Genomic DNA, 16,941 nt, shown 5'->3' on the forward strand with positions numbered 1-16,941 from the left:
TGTCCACTGCTATGTGGATCTCATGGAGGAACAGAGCGAACTGAGTTTTGCAGGATCTCTGTTTGCGGAATATATGTTGATTTTTTTTTTTAGAGGAGATATTCATTTTCCAACAACGTCATATTTCTTGAGCATAAAACATGTTTCATAATTCTACAATAGCTTGACGTCAACGTTATAGGTCTATAATTGTCTTACTACCTTTTTTAAAAACTGTAAAGACGTGTACTTTTTCCGAGTCGTTAGATACCATTCGTTGCACAAGCGAATTATGTTAAATTAATGCTAGAAGGGGAGCAAGTTCGTTCGGATAGTCTTTATAGAATCTTATAGGTATCTCATCTGGTCCTTGAATTGCTACAATAATAATTATAAAAGGTGGCAATTTTATTAACGCACTGTCTTTTAAATAGATACGATGGTATCTAATACTCAAGTACTAATGCAAACAAACGTAATGATGCTAAAATGCTTTAAATTCTTGATATGATGTAATCTTTAAAATTTAATAATTCTCTTCCGGTTAATATTTAATTAATTAACTTACGTATTTCAGATTTCGGACCGCTGACGGTGTTAAAATTTAAAGTTGTTCAGTCCCTGTTTTGTTCGATGGTGCAATGCTGTTCGCTTTCAAGTCTACACATTTATAAAAATCAGGTCCAGGCAACACTTTTGTGATCACGGTTGCGATTTATACGGTATTCGCGTAATTGTACTGATTAAGAGTTATCGTTTCCGAAAGATGCAGGTTCGATTAAAGCTGTGTGCACTTTCACGCGTATAATGAAAATGTCCCTGGCACGTCTCGTAACAAAAAGTAACATACGAAACACAACCGTGGTCAAACGAAAAAAATATATGATTACATAAATGTTCTTCGCTGTTATTCAGGACAGGTTTAGATTAAACACCGCAATTTTCAGTCTTTAGAAATCACAAGACGATTCACTTTAGAGATATTTGTTTTCAATAACTTGTATTTAACTTTTCTTATACAATATGCTGATTGTCCGCAAGGATTATCTCTCTATCTCATTTTTATAGCCTTTATACATTCACATTACATACATCGATTTAGAAACTTTTTTTTCTCTACCGACCAGTACGAGAACAAAATCCGCCCAGACGAAATGTCTTACATATAATCAGTTCTCACTTAACAATCATATATAGTTTCATAGTACAGACAATGCTAATTTATTCCGTGCACTAGAAAGTCTTTGATTCACTGGGCACAAAAATGAAAATAATAAAATTATAATTACATTTTTAATATCGTCAATTCTTATTTATATCATGAAAATAAGGTTTGACATCGTCGTAATATTATTTTTCATCGTTGTAGCACTATAGCCTGAAGCCTTTCAACTACTAAGCGATTGTAGTTCCTTTTCCATTTCATGATTGGTTATCTCAATATCTGAGGGACAATTCAAAACGAGCTACCCTTTCTGAACTTTTTCGATGTCATCCGTCAGTCCCACATGATGCGGATACGACACCCCACAGCAATACTCCAGGATAGGGCGAACAAGCATGCTGTAAGCAGTCTCTTTAGTAGACCTATTGCACTTTCTGACTGTTCTGCCAATGAATCGTAGATTGTTTCCCCTCCAATTTAGGTTATTTGTAATGTCAGTTTCGGTTACGAAACCAAATTATATGCCGCTATACATATATATAAAAAAAACAAAGGTAACAACTATGATACTAACTCACTGCAGACTTCACCAATAATGAATAATGAACGGAAATCAAGAAAGTTTTACTTTCGCTCCCGGGCTCGCTTGTGTATGTGTGTGTGTGTGTGTGTGTGTGTGTGTGTGTGTGTGTGTGTGTGTGTTAAACCTTCAAGACACGGAGATGCTGAAAGGGGACTCTTCAAGGTTGACGTAAACTAGCCTGAGAGAGCCTACTTACAAAGTTTTAAGAACCTGCTTTAAATAATGACTCCAGCGATAAGCCAAAATTGCTTCCATATTGCTCCCGTAGGGATCATAATCACAAGTTTAAGTTACTTACACAAAACACAGAGGCCTGTAAACGGTCGTTTCCACACGCTCCACACATGAATGGAACGGGAAAAAACCCTCATAAATGATTTAAGGCGGCGTACCATCACCCATGTACTTCACAGTAATTTGCGGAGATGGATGCAGGTGTAGATGCAGATACGAAAAGCTCTTCGGTTTTAACGTATTATACTTGTGGAGAGTATTGTTTCAATACCACGTTGGGCTTAAGAAATAGTGTGAAGAAGTTCCTCACTGTATGAGACATACCTTATCAGGCGGTCCATATAATGCAATCCCAATGCGAAATATATTCACCTTTGACTTACACACTGAAGTTCCAAAGAAATGCGTATATACATGTGTGTTAAAATAGAAAGATATGTAAACGGCCGGAATATGGCGCTGCAGTCGGCAACGCCTATATAAGACAACAAGTTTCTGGCGCAGTTGTTGATCGGTTACTGCTGCTACAATTACAGGTTATCAAAATTTTATGGAGTCTGAACACTCTGTAATAGCATCTCGGAGATAACGATGAAGTTGGAATTTTCCCGTACGACCATTTCATGAGTGTACCGTGAATATATGAAATCCTGTAAAACATCCAATCTCTGACATATCTCCGGCCGGATATAACGGATCCAACAACTACTGAAGAGAGTCGTTCTACGTAACGGAAGTGCCACCGTTCGGCAAATTGCTGCGGATTTCACTGCTGGGCCATCGAAAAGTGTCAGTGCGCGAACCAATCAACGAAACATCATCGATATAGGCTTTCGAAGCATATGGCCTACTAGTGTACCCTTGATGACTGCACGACATTAGACTTTTTGCTTCGCCTTGGTAGGTCAACACCGACATTGGACTGTTGATGACTGAAAACACGTTGCCTGGTAGGACGAGTCTCGTTTCAAATTGTATCCAGCGGATGGACGTGCACGGGTATGGAGACGACCTAATGAATCCATTGACCCTGCATGGCAGCAGGCGACTGTTCCATCTGGTGGATGCTTTGTAATGGCGTGTGGCGTGTGCTGTCGGAGTGATGTGGGACCCTGATTCATCTAGATAAGACTCTGACAGGTGACATGTACGCAAGCATGCTGTCTAATCACTTGCACCCATTCATGTCCATTGTGCATTCCGACGGGCTTGGACAAATCCAGCAAGACAATGCGACACCCCACACGTCCATAGTTGCTACAGAGTGGCTCCAGGAGTACTCTTCTGAGTTTAAACACTTTCGCTGGCCATCAAACTCCCCATACATGAACATTATTGACCATATTTGGGATGCCTTGCAACGTGCTGTTCAAAAGAGTTCTCCACAACCCCCCCCCCCTCCCCCACTCGCCACTGTACTCACACAGATGGTGTCAGTTCCCTCCAGCACTGCTTCAGATGTTAGTCGAGTAGATGGCACGTCATGTTGTGACACTTCTGCGTGGTCGCGGTGACCCTACACGATATTAGGCAGGTGTACTGGTTTCCATGGCTCTACTGTGTATTAGTGCTGCTTTAATGTGATACCTTGGAAGACTTCGCTGATTTGTACAATATTTTCTTGATAAATTCACGGCGGTATAGACACTGTACGTAACGAATCGTAAGCGCTATTACTTGTGCAACTTACATTTGCTCTTGGTTCTGAGGTACACGCGACAGTTAATTCACAACCACCACGTTCAAATGCGCTTTGTTAATTAACAGAGAACAAATATTCCGGCCGGAAAAATGCCAATTTCACTATAACTTCTCGTAATGTCCAGAAGTAAACACGGAAATGAGTTTGCGGTCAGCGGGTAACAAATTAGTTCCAGATCGGTCAGTTTAATTACATTCTGAATGTTAGGTGAAAATACAAAAATGAAATTGAATGCGGTAATGCCTGAAAATTCTTTATTAAACGTTAATTATATTGTTAATTTAAGGGTGAATTTTTGTGGATAAAAGGAGACATAAACCACAGAATACTGACGCATAAAATACGGACTAGAAGAGGTGTGTAGGATAACGTTCTCAAACAACCGGGTATGGAATCTATGTCAAATGCGAGTATCATTTCATTCTGTTCGTAAAAGAATAATATTTCAATTTTTAATGGTCTTGTAAATTTTATGGCTTTCATGCAAGTAACTATCAATGTGATCACGCAATAATGTATCAATCAATTATAGGTGGCATACCATCTACTGGTATGACAGGTGATAAGCTACGTCTGGCAGAAGGTGGACAACCAGAATTAAATTCCCGGTAGTAATAACCATGGGACAAGCGACAACGAGTTCCGGTTTTCTCTGTAGGCTTTAATGTTTCACAAGAATTTATGTATACAACTGAGTTACAAATGTATTCGATATACGATATTTCTTTAACTTTGCTACTTCTCTTCGTTGCAATGAGGCCTAACGAAGATACCTATGGAAGCTATCGAAATGTCATGTAAGGAGAAAATTAGCAACGCGTTAGCATTCCTAAAGTCTCGTACAGTGTCAGTTTAACAGGCAACGTCTTACAGAAGGGGCGTTCTGAAAATAACGCAATACTTTTCTCCCGAACGCATGTTGGTTTAATTCAGGATCACTGCGTACAATATTATTCCCCACTCCTTTAGCAACAAAACACCATTTTTCACGATCGTTGAATACGACAGCCTTAGTCACCTTACTGTGACAGCCCATATGCTCAGATGTTATCACGCTACCGGTCAACTCCGGAGCCATCGTCTTGCTGCACTAATAATTTCACCATCACCCCCTTGCTACTTCACGCCGAGTACATGCTTCGTTGGATCAAACAGATGGAAGTCAGAAGGTGCGAGACCCGGGCTATAGGGTGGCTGAGGAAGAACAGTCCCGCGAGGTTTCAGTGAGTACCTGTCGGGTGAGCATACTTATGTGAGGACTTGGGCTGTCGAGGAGAAGGATAAATTCGTTTCCATTTTCGTAGCGAGGAACGCGCTGATGTTTCTTTCATTTCCTGGGGGTAGCACAATACACTTCATAGTTGATCGTTGCACCATGAGGGAGGACATCAAACGGAATAACCAGTTAATGACACAGAAGAACGTCGCAGTTACTTTACCGGATGAATGAACTTTTTTATGAATTCGTAATGTCTATTCTTTGTGATATGTCTGAAATAATAGACACCACGCGGAATCCGCAGATGTGAAACATATGATTTAAATTTAAGGAAGAGGTGGAGAAAAGAAAGGAAAGGGAACGGATTACTCGACAGTCACCACGCATTCTTCTTCAGTGCGGATGCACTAGCACGTCAGAATTCCCGTGGGAAGCTCAGAGTAGCGAGAATGGATAACTGGATAAGGACTGAGGATAGGTAGCGCACGGTGGAAACGTGGGTCACAGGTGAGGTGCGCTGAGATGGTCCGCGCAGTTGCAATAAACCCTGTATCCGGGTGGCGCAAGTGGTTAACGCACGTTCGTAGTATACAGGAGATCCCTCGTTTGAATTCCGGCATGGCACACATTATCACTTGTCGCCGCTGATGTCGCACACAAAGTCCTGATGCAGCTAATATCAATAATCACTTTGGTGTGACGCCACTGTATGGACGGCTGTTTTGTTTCCGGTTCGAAGTGATGAAGCCATGTATCATCGCTTGTGTCGACGTTCCACAAAAATTGCCACAATCAACCTCGTAATGCTCAAACAACTTCTCACAGATGGCCCCCCGTTGTTTCTTATGGTCTTCTCTCACGCAACGAGGGACACAGCGGGCACACTTCTTTGAGTATCCCAATTGTTGGACTATGGTGTCAGCCCCACCAACACAGACAGCCAGTTGTGGAGCGAGGTATCTACTTGATTGCGGTCGGTCGATCACACAAAATGAGAGTGTCCGCACGTTCCAAAAAGAGGACGACACACATCTGTGTGCGGCCGGCTGACGCGTCTGAGATCGATCTGGTTTGCGCAGCTTTGTTGCGATGTAGACAGTCACCTTGCCCAAAGACTCATCGTGCGTTCCTTCGCTGCCAGGTCTCCATACACATTCTGTAAGCGCCCATAAATGTCTGCGATGCTCCCATTTTCCGTCTAGAATTCACCTCCGTTACAGATGCCATTTTGAAGGCCCCGTATAGTGCCGACACTTGTCGGAACTTAATGAATGTATAGAGACTGGAGCGGGAATACTTCACGATCTCCCACAACAAATTCCACATTTTTTCAACCGAAATACGCTGAGGGAAAAGTGTGTTCCATTACTTATGGAACGCCTCTTGTAGGTAACATCGTTTCAGTTTGTGAGGAAGAAATGTTCTGTACACTGCTTGAGAAAAAGGTGAAGCAGCCAGAAGATATGGTTTATGGCCGATCCATGATGCAATTCCCAGGTAGAATGGCTACTAGTTTACAATAGTGTTGTTCGTGTTTAGCGTTGATGGTTACATGAATGGAGTGAACAGCGTGGGGGAGTTGAGTGATCACTGAAGGAGGCAGGGCTCGCCTGTAAGACAGCGTTATCAGTATAAGATACTGTTTAGAATGGTTTCCACTGTGGGTCACTGTGTACCTGGGTAGTCCAGTCATGCGATATGCACTATGTGATAAAAGGTATCAGGTATCCGGATACCTCCAGAAACATACGTTTTTCATATTAGGTGTATTGTGCTGCCACCTACTGCCATATCAGCGACGTCAGTAGTCATTTGACACCGTGAGTGAGCAGAATGGGCCGCTCCGTGGAACTCGTGGACTTTGAACGTGGTCCGGTGATTGGGTGTCACTTGTGAATAAACTTGGGTGCTATTCTGTCGTTCTGTGCAACGTATTAATCTGACATGTAACCTTTACCCTGTGGCTCCTGCAAGATGCAATTTCCATCCCCACACTACTAAGAAGTCAGACAGATGCTCCTAACATTCTAAAGAGAAATGACTGAAAAACTTTCAGCAATAAATATCTTCTGGAGTTGTCCACTGTAAGGAAATGACACAAAAATTCACAAAATTTCTTACGTCAATAGTGGCATACTTGGGTACTGGAGCAGTGCTAGTTAGAGCAAGAAAAACATGAAACTAACGAAAATTATTATTTATTTGGCAAATATTCTGAGAAATCACAATGGCACTTTTAGTTATGAACTGAACAACCTATTTCCGGGTTCTTTTCGGAATGTGAAGTTACCTCTTCAGGATAGGATTCACTAATGCAATTTCTATACAAAGTTTAAGTTTGTTATTTACTTGGCAGAATGGCTGAGAACCACGCCTACATAACTTGAAAAATCATCCGTTAGAATGTTGCTAGGTATGGTCGAGGCTGTCGTGTGTGAAACGCAGTGAAGTGTATTGTTGTGGAGGAAATATGGGGCTCGCAAGAGCTGTAGCGCACAATACCATAAGCTGCGATGACTGCTGTCTGCGCCGCTCGCTGCTGACAAATAAGATAACTCTCGTTCTATCTGGATTGACCTTCGCCAGTCTAACTCTCCCTATGCCTCGATGAAGGACTCTTATTCACCCCTAGTCTAACTATTGGCATGGTACACGAGTCAGATAAACCAGTCCACCGTGATGCCACTCAAAAATTCGCTCGCGGGTGTTTAGGTATAGCTGTCCGTTCACACTGCATTATAAGTGTGTCAGCCAACACAGTGAACAACACTTAATCGCAAGGACTCTATATAGAGTCGCACTCCGATTCGCTCTCGACAGATGTGCTCTCCCAGTGAAGTACTGAGGAGAGATTTGTTCCTCGCTCTTTGAGCACATGTACGAGCGCGCACGCTCTCGTTACGTGTTCCCGCCCCAAGAGCGACAACGGAACGGCCCCTCTCCACGCCAGACGTGAAGGGGTATATCTTTCGGTCTCTTCCATTATTTCATCAGCTCAAGACGTCAGAAATATTGTCTGCCAATTAGCATTGCTCTTCTAAAACGGGAGAATGACGTTTTATTTAAGGCGACCAATTCAGAAATCTGTAGCTTCAGCGTTTGGCGTTTGCTGTCTCCCTGTGAAAACCTCTGAAGCTGCGTGTTCTGTTTGTAAAGAATGCGTAGGCTGGGCGCTGTCACACAATGTAGCGGAATTTGCTTTTAAGCTGAACACGGGGTCGTTTTCCCCTTTCACTCAGGCAAACGCTGTCCGCTCCATGGGCGGTCGAGGTTGACGCGTCCTCTGAAGGGACCGGCCTCCTGGCGTGCAATCTCTTGAACTAAAAGCTCCTGTGACTGTTGTGTCTGGAATGTATGTGTGTACGCCAGCCTAGAGTATTTCAGCCACAGTGCGCTTACTTGTTATATGCATATTGTTTACATGAATTCCTAAAACATTTACTATATCTTATCGAGTTTGGGTTCGAATGAAGCGTACTGATGTGCTGAATATGATTGTGAAGGCGGAATTGTAAGCAATGAAGGTAAGGAGACAATGATGTCTTACACACTTGTGTCATACGTCTGTACAGGAGGTTTCCACACTCCTAAACATCCCTAGGTCCACTGCTTCCAATGTGACATTGAAGTGGAAACGTGAAGTGACACGATGAGCACAAAAGTGTACAGGCCGACGTAGTCTGTTGACTGACAGAGACTGCCGACAATTAAGGAGGGTTGTAGTGTGTAAGAGGCAGACATCTGTCCAGACCATCACAAAGGAATTCCAAACTGAACCAGGATCCACTGCAAGTACTACGACAGTGAGGTGAGAAAACTCGGATTTCATGGTGGAGTGGCTACTCATACTCCACACATCACACAGGTGAATGAACAACGACATCTAGCTTGGTGTAAACATTGGACGATTGAACAGGGGAAAAACGTTGGGTGGAGTGACGAATCACGGTATACAATGTGGCGATCCGATGGCAGCGTGTGGGTATGGCGATTGCCCGGTGAACGACATCTGCCAGCGTGTGTAGTGCCAACAGCAAATTGCAGAGGCGGTGGTGTTATTGTGTGGTAGCGTTTGTAAGGAGGGGCTAGCACCCCTAGTTGTTTTTTCGTGGCACTATCACAGCACAGGCCTACATTGAGGTTTTAAGCACCTTTCTGCTTACCACTGCTGAAGAGCAATTCGGAGATGGCGATGGCATCTTTCAGCACGATCAAGCACCTGTTCACAATGCACGGCCAGTGGTGGAGTGGTTACACGACAATAACATCCCTGTAACGGACTGCACAGAGTCCTGACCTGAATCCTATAGAACAACATTCAGATGTTTTGGAACGCCGACTTCGGTCCAGGCCTCACCGGCCGACATCGTTACCTCTCTCCAGTGCAGCACTGAGGGCCGAGCCGCCCAATAACACTGGGTTCGGTGTGGGGTGGCGGTGGGGTGGGTGCACTGCTGTGGCCCATTGCGAGATTGTGAACCACTGAGGACTACGGTGGGATGAAGCCTCTCCATCGTCACGTCCATTTTACACCTAGTATCTGTGTGAGTTAAGCAATTCCAACAGTGACTGGTATTATACTCATTACACACCACGTTTCTTTCGTTTTGTGAATTGCTCAATTTTGGAGATCTGAAAATTTAAAACAGGTGGTCATCTTTGCCCCAGTTTGAAATCTTGTCTCGATTTAACTGGATATTTTTGGAGCTTCTATCAGAAAACTACATCACCTGCAGAGAATCTGAGCTTATTGTCAATAGTGTCTGCAGAGTCATAAACAGCAAGGGAACCAACACACTTCCATGGTGAACACCCATAGTTGCATGTAAGTCTGTCGACGACTTTTGTCCCCATCAAAAAATCCAGTCCTATCAGAATTTTCTCTTGATACCACATACTATCGTCCTTTCGCTAACAATCGTAGATATGATACCGAGTCAACTGCTTTTCTGAAACAAAAAGAAATGCTGCAACTACCTGCCTGCCTTGACCCAGGTCTTTCAGTATGTCATGAGAGGAAAGTGGGAGCTGGGTTTAAGAGGATCGACGATTTCGAAATCCTTGTTGGTTTGCATGAAGGAAGTCATTCTGTTCGACATACCTCATTACGTTGGACCACAGAATATGTTATAAGATTTTTCTATCATTGGGTGTCAAGCATATTGGACGATGTTTACTTAAATCACCTCTGCTACTCATCTTGCAGGTGGGTGTGAACTGTGCTTTCTTCCAGCTACTGGGTGCGGTTCCTTGTTCGAGGAATCCACGAAAGATTATATGTTGTTAACAGAGAGGTGAACTCAGTCAAATAATGTGTATAGAATTGACAGGAGTTCCATAGGATCCTGGAGCTTCGTTCAATTGCATCTCAAAACCAGTGACACTAGCCTATTTCACTCATCTTTGCAGTGGCACCAGAATTAAATTGGATTTTCGTTTGTATAGAAACAAGTGGAAACATAGTTTCTACTTTTCCTCTGCTACTCTTAATTTCAGTTCCTATCTAGTCCCGGAGTGACTTGACACCATCTTTACTTGCCGGCCGAAGTGGCCGTGCGGTTAAAGGCACTGCAGTCTGGAACTGCAAAACCGCTACGGTCGCAGGTTCGAATCCTGCCTCGGGCGTGGCTGTTTGTGATGTCCTTAGGTTAGTTAGGTTTAACTAGTTCTAAGTTCTAGGGGACTAATGACTTCAGCAGTTGAGTCCCATAGTGCTCAGAGCCATCTTTACTTACAACCTAAATTTATTTGTGGCTCTGTGAAAGATCTATCGACAATCATCTGCTATGTTAGTCACTGAAGGCCTTACTCAATGCTCCCATGGCAGCCAAACATGATTCATTCAGCATCTCTCTATCCACAGCCCTATGATTTGCTTTATACTACTTACGCAGTAATTTCTATTTCTTTAGAAGTTTCTTTAACGTTACTGTTTACCCTGGTGGGTCTCTCGCAGCATGACCTGCTCAACTGGGCACACGTCTATCGAGTTCATGGTGAACCACGCATATAAGCTTGAGTCATAGTTCCACTTCATACTCCTATCTTGAACTCCAGGTGGAGATATGACAGCAATGCTTCTTTGTCTACTTTGCTGAAATTATAAAGATTAGTACTTGCCACAGTGAGCCAAGCACTTTGTTATTCTTTGTTTTTATAACTGTCTCATGGTAAATGTCATCAATTGCAATGTGGACATGATCAAGATGTTCCGGTCTAGCTTCTAGATGTGATGGACTTTCATTGTTAGTGGGCGTCCTAACTAAGTGTCGTAGGTAGTTTTCAGAAGAGGCATTTAATTACGTTTCACCACACCCACCACTCACAAAACCGTAATTTTCCCAATTGATTGTGGTATATTTAAAGTCTATTAAGATGATTACAGTGTGATTATGGAAGAGAATTGAAGGTTTCTCTGAGTTTTCCGTTATATCGGGAGATTTACATAACATAGGCCATGTTCCGTTCCTAATACTGTGAGCAGGTTGTTGCTTTCCTACAGTGAGACATCTGCAACAAGTCTAACTTTTCAGTGAATTGGTAGCTAAGTTCAAACATATGTCAAGTGTACAAGCATGTATGTGACTGCTGTAAGATGTGTCCCGACTCATCTGCCAGGTAATAGCAAATCAATGAGCCGTTGAATTTCTTTCAGTGTAGTGACGACTGTTTCAAACACAAAGGAGGCTGACATAGTGCTTTAAATTACTCCTAAGACTTCTTTGAGAATACTGTTCCTCATGTACATAAAAATAATATTAATTTATCATATTTGGCAACAGAATTTCTACAGGGTGTTTCCGTAAGAGCATGCAACATTTTAACTCAACATAGAGGATGCTTCACTGAAAAGTTTGAGGTAGGTAACCTGGGATCCCAGCTTATGGAGTATGGAAGTAAACTTGTCTATCGCTTTGTCTAGAATTACTGTTTTCCAGCTTGTGTAAGACTAAAGTGCGTACTATGCTGTTTATTCACATGTATACTCCTTATTATCTGCAAGGAAAAATAGAGGAGAATCCCATTTTGGCATATATTTTACCTGACCATCTGAATGCCCACCTGTAATTTAGGTACGTACAAAGAGTTCTACCTAAGTTGTTGGAGAACGTACCAGTCAATGACTGCAGCACCTTGGACTGTCCGGCTGATCCCAGCAGGGTTTCGAGTCCTCCCTCTGGCGTGGGTGTGTTTGTCCTTAGGATAATTTAGGTTAAGTAGTGTGTAAGCTTAGGGACTGATGGCCTTAGCAGTCAAGTCCCATAATATTTCACACACATTTGAACATTTATGCCGGCACGGTAGCTCAGCATGTTCGGACAGAGGGTTAGCTGCACTCTGTAATAAAAAAAACTAAGTTAGTGGATCTAGAACGAAATGAAACGGGTGTCTTGCGACGTCCGCCCAAAGCAAATGCAACGAACAAAAACGAACAAAGTGAGATTAAAAAAATAAAAGTTGGTAGATCACTTTCTCGCGAAAGGCAAAGGTCCCGAGTTCGAGTCCTGGTCTGGGTCGCAGTTTTTATGTGCCAGGAAGTTTCATATCAGCGCACACTCCACTGCAGAGTGAAAATTTCAGTCTGTTGTATATATTGTTTGATTATGTCTATAACACAAGAGTGTTCGCTTTTTCCTTTGTAATACTTTGATGTCATGATTTGATTCTATGTAATGTAGTGTATCTATCATTTGAATTCTTTGCTTCATTTGGAGGGGGACAAAACTTGCTGTATATAACTGTAATTTTTGTGTGAATAATTTTTTGTAGAAACGTCAATATGTGTAATTTATCTGTTTTGTTCGAAAGATTTGTTTACTATTTTGTATTTGCTGATCCTCACTTACGGTTCTTGGTTCTTTATACGTATAAAAGGTGTGGTTCCCCTCGAGATGGGAATCGTGCAGCGCTCTCATAATGTGGTTGGCATGGATAGAAAGGTGGAACCAAGAGTTATGGTCGGACACGAGCTACTGAACCGCCAACAGCTCATGTAACAGCAGTAGATTGTGCTGGTGCCGGGAGAGTGTTTTTGTGCCTTTTTACAATGTGCCAAAGCCTCAGATGGATAGATTTGTAAGCTAGCTCTGCTTTGGTAATGGTATCTATCATCGCCACCAAGAAATGGCAGAGCTTTACAATTATCAACTGCTGATCCACCTGCCAGGAAGTACTCGCCACAAAATGCGCAATCACTGTAACGGAATGGAGGAATTGTAGATATGTAAAGTGAAGGATCAGCTCACTGGATTTTTTAGTGTGCTCAAATATAACGTAACTTATACCTCAATCTATGTGCCTACCTTGATTTTTTTTCTTATCACAAAACCCTTCAGGATCCTCTCCGCTTGAACGATAAATTCCGAGTGTCTCAATTTTGAAAATTGATATTCAAACGGTAAGACTGTTACCTAATTAAATTTGTTCAAAAGTTTTGAAGTAAATTATCTAATATTATTGTGGATTTTGGTGAAGTCAAGGGAGGAAGTAAGTGTAGCTTTTGTGAGAGCCTCCCGGTATCTGAACGTTTTCATAATTTTTGTTTTGTGATCTTTCAAAATTTCCCAATTCTGTTTTAAAAAAGGTAAAGAGGTATTAAACATTTTTCTTAAGTTGTCATTCTTTAAATTGTTTATGAAAATGTACCAGTTTGCTGTATTCCAGTGGTCAAGATTAAGGGCCACACATTGTTGCACAAATGCACAAAGTTACTTGATTATAGAAAGTTCTAACTACCATGTAAACATTCAGTTCTGTACTACTTGGGTTCTGAAGAGTGTAATATCAGTTTATGAGCACCCAATTTCTGTTTTATCCTCAGTGAAGGTAAAGTTGCCTTGAATTTCATTGGTCATTGTCAGTTGCCTTTAAAGAATAATGTGAATGTTACTAAATGTGAATATTATTTAAATCTGTACTGTGCAGAAAATTTATGATGAAGGAAGACTAGGCCCATCCCCAATTCCCATTTCACCAGTGACTTACATGTATAATGTGGATGGAGTTATTCAGTGTGCCAAAGCATTTAGTATTGATGAGTGTCACAGTATCTTTTGTGATTGTGAGAACGTCAACATCTTGCGGTTACTACTTTTACCCACTATAACATTGTCGTATGCTTGTGACTGGGTTAATTGCACTTTCATAACCGAAAAGTATAGGCTGAGTCTTTCCATTAAATTTGCGTATATCTTTACCTTTGAAAAGAGATGTTACACATTTCTGCGGCTAATTAGGCTGGCGACTGTTTTTTCCTCGGTATTTGACAGTTTGGGTAGGTAAAATATTGTTTGGTACTTGTTAAATATTTACGTAACTTTCACTGTCACTTCCGATAAGCCACCTCCTTTAGGTACATCACGGTCAATACAACAAAATTCCTTTCAGAGGGTAACTATAATTGCTTTACAAAAATAATTTCATTATACGAACTGCCTCCAGTATTGAGGCAATGATGGTTAGTAGCAGTACAAGTGTTATAGGCTGTTCGTGAGAGGATTTGGATACAACATGGTGGTGCACCGTCCCACTTCATTGTGGATGTCCGCAACCATCTCAGTGCTATATTTCCTGGTCGCTGTATTGGAAGGTGAGGTCCTATACTTCACCTGAATCCCCTTTATTACTTCCGGAATGGGGGGAGGAGATGTCTAAAGTCACTTGTCTATGAGATCCCAGTGGATACGGAGACGGAATTAGTTACCAGAATTGTAGATGTCTGTGATGTGATTCGAAACACACCAGTGATATTTATCAGGGTGCGTCAGAATCTTTTTCACTTATTTCATGCTCCTGTTTCAGCACAGTTGGTATGATACGGAACAAATAGGACGTTATTGTGTCACTGGTGGTATATGTAGTTAACTGTAACTACGTACTGTAAATAAAAATAATACACAGTAATGTGATTTTATTCCTATTACCTCCTTAAACTGCCATCTCCAAACCCAAGTTCCCTACCACAAATTGTTTAGTGAAGCATCCTCTGTGTCCTGTTAAACTTTTGCACGCTCTTAAGGAAAAGTCTTGGATAATAATTTATCGCACAATTTTATTATATGTCTTCCGTGGCCTATAAAAAAGAAAAGGGACACTATGTGCTTAACTATAAATATACATTCACATTCACATTCACATATAAATACACTCCTGGAAATTGAAATAAGAACACCGTGAATTCATTGTCCCAGGAAGGGGAAACATTACTGACACATTCCTGGGGTAAGATACATCACATGATCACACTGACAGAACCACAGGCACATAGACACAGGCAACAGAGCATGCACAATGTCGGCACTAGTACAGTGTATATCCACCTTTCGCAGCAATGCAGGCTGCTATTCTCCCATGGAGACGATCGTAGAGATGCTGGATGTAGTCCTGTGGAACGGCTTGCCATGCCATTTCCACCTGGCGCCTCAGTTGGACCAGCGTTCGTGCTGGACGTGCAGACCGCGTGAGACGACGCTTCATCCAGTCCCAAACATGCTCAATGGGGGACAGATCCGGAGATCTTGCTGGCCAGGGTAGTTGATTTACACCTTCTAGTGTACGTTGGGTGGCACGGGATACATGCGGACGTGCATTGTCCTGTTGGAACAGCAAGTTCCCTTGCCGGTCTGGGAATGGTAGAACGATGGGTTCGATGACGGTTTGGATGTACCGTGCACTATTCAGTGTCCCCTCGACGATCACCAGTGGTGTACGGCCAGTGTAGGAGATCGCTCCCCACACCATGATGCCGGGTGTTGGCCCTGTGTGCCTCGGTCGTATGCAGTCCTGAGTGTGGCGCTCACCTGCACGGCGCCAAACACGCATACGACCATCATTGGCACCAAGGCAGAAGCGACTCTCATCGCTGAAGACGACACGTCTCCATTCGTCCCTCCATTCACGCCTGTCGCGACACCACTGGAGGCGGGCTGCACGATGTTGGGGCGTGAGCGGAAGACGGCCTAACGGTGTGCGGGACCGTAGCCCAGCTTCATGGAGACGGTTGCGAATGGTCCTCGCCGATACCCCAGGAGCAACAGTGTCCCTAATTTGCTGGGAAGTGGCGCTGCGGTCCCCTACGGCACTGCGTTGGATCCTACGGTCTTGGCGTGCATCCGTGCGTCGCTGCGGTCCGGTCCCAGGTCGACGGGCACGTGCACCTTCCGCCGACCACTGGCGACAACATCGATGTACTGTGGAGACCTCACGCCCCACGTGTTGAGCAATTCGGCAGTACGTCCACCCGGCCTCCCGCATGCCCACTATACGCCTTGCTCGAAGTCCGTCTACTGCACATACGGTTCACATCCACGCTGTCGCGGCATGCTACCAGTGTTAAAGACTGCGATGGAGCTCCGTATGCCACGGCAAACTGGCTGACACTGACGGCGGCGGTGAACAAATGCTGCGCAGCTAGCGCCATTCGACGGCCAACACCGCGGTTCCTGGTGTGTCCGCTGTGCCGTGCGTGTGATCATTGCTTGTACAGCCCTCTCGCAGTGTCCGGAGAAAGTATGGTGGGTCTGACACACCGGTGTCAATGTGTTCTTTTTTCCATTTCCAGGAGTGTATTTTCTTTGGAGGTATGCAGTGTTTCAAGGCAGCATTTGTTTATTAGCATGGTGGTCCCACCTTTCGAACGCCATACGGCTGCCATTTGCTTGATTTGGATTTGACACGCACGTTCTTTCATTTCCCGGGATATGTTTCATTTGATGCCTACGCACACGTTACACAATTCCCTTAAATTACGGCACAGTGGTTTGTTGGCATGTAGTTGGCAGCCGATAGCATCGCAAATGTGCTCAGTCGATTTCAGATCAATCGAGTTTGGTGGCCGAAACGTCGAAGTGAATTCGCAGTCATACCCCTCCAACCACTGTCGCACTTTCTAGGCTTCTGACAAGGATAAGTGCGGGTCGATGAAATCGCCATGCGAGAAGACGCAAGCATGAAGGATTTCAGGTGTTCCACAATGATATTCCTCCAGTCGATAGCTGTCATGGTGTCTTCCATTACTATAATAAATCCCACAACATCTCTAGCGAATATCGTCTACGTCA

The sequence above is a fragment of the Schistocerca serialis genome, chromosome 5, assembly GCF_023864345.2.
Source record: "Schistocerca serialis cubense isolate TAMUIC-IGC-003099 chromosome 5, iqSchSeri2.2, whole genome shotgun sequence".
NCBI lineage: Eukaryota > Metazoa > Arthropoda > Insecta > Orthoptera > Acrididae > Schistocerca > Schistocerca serialis.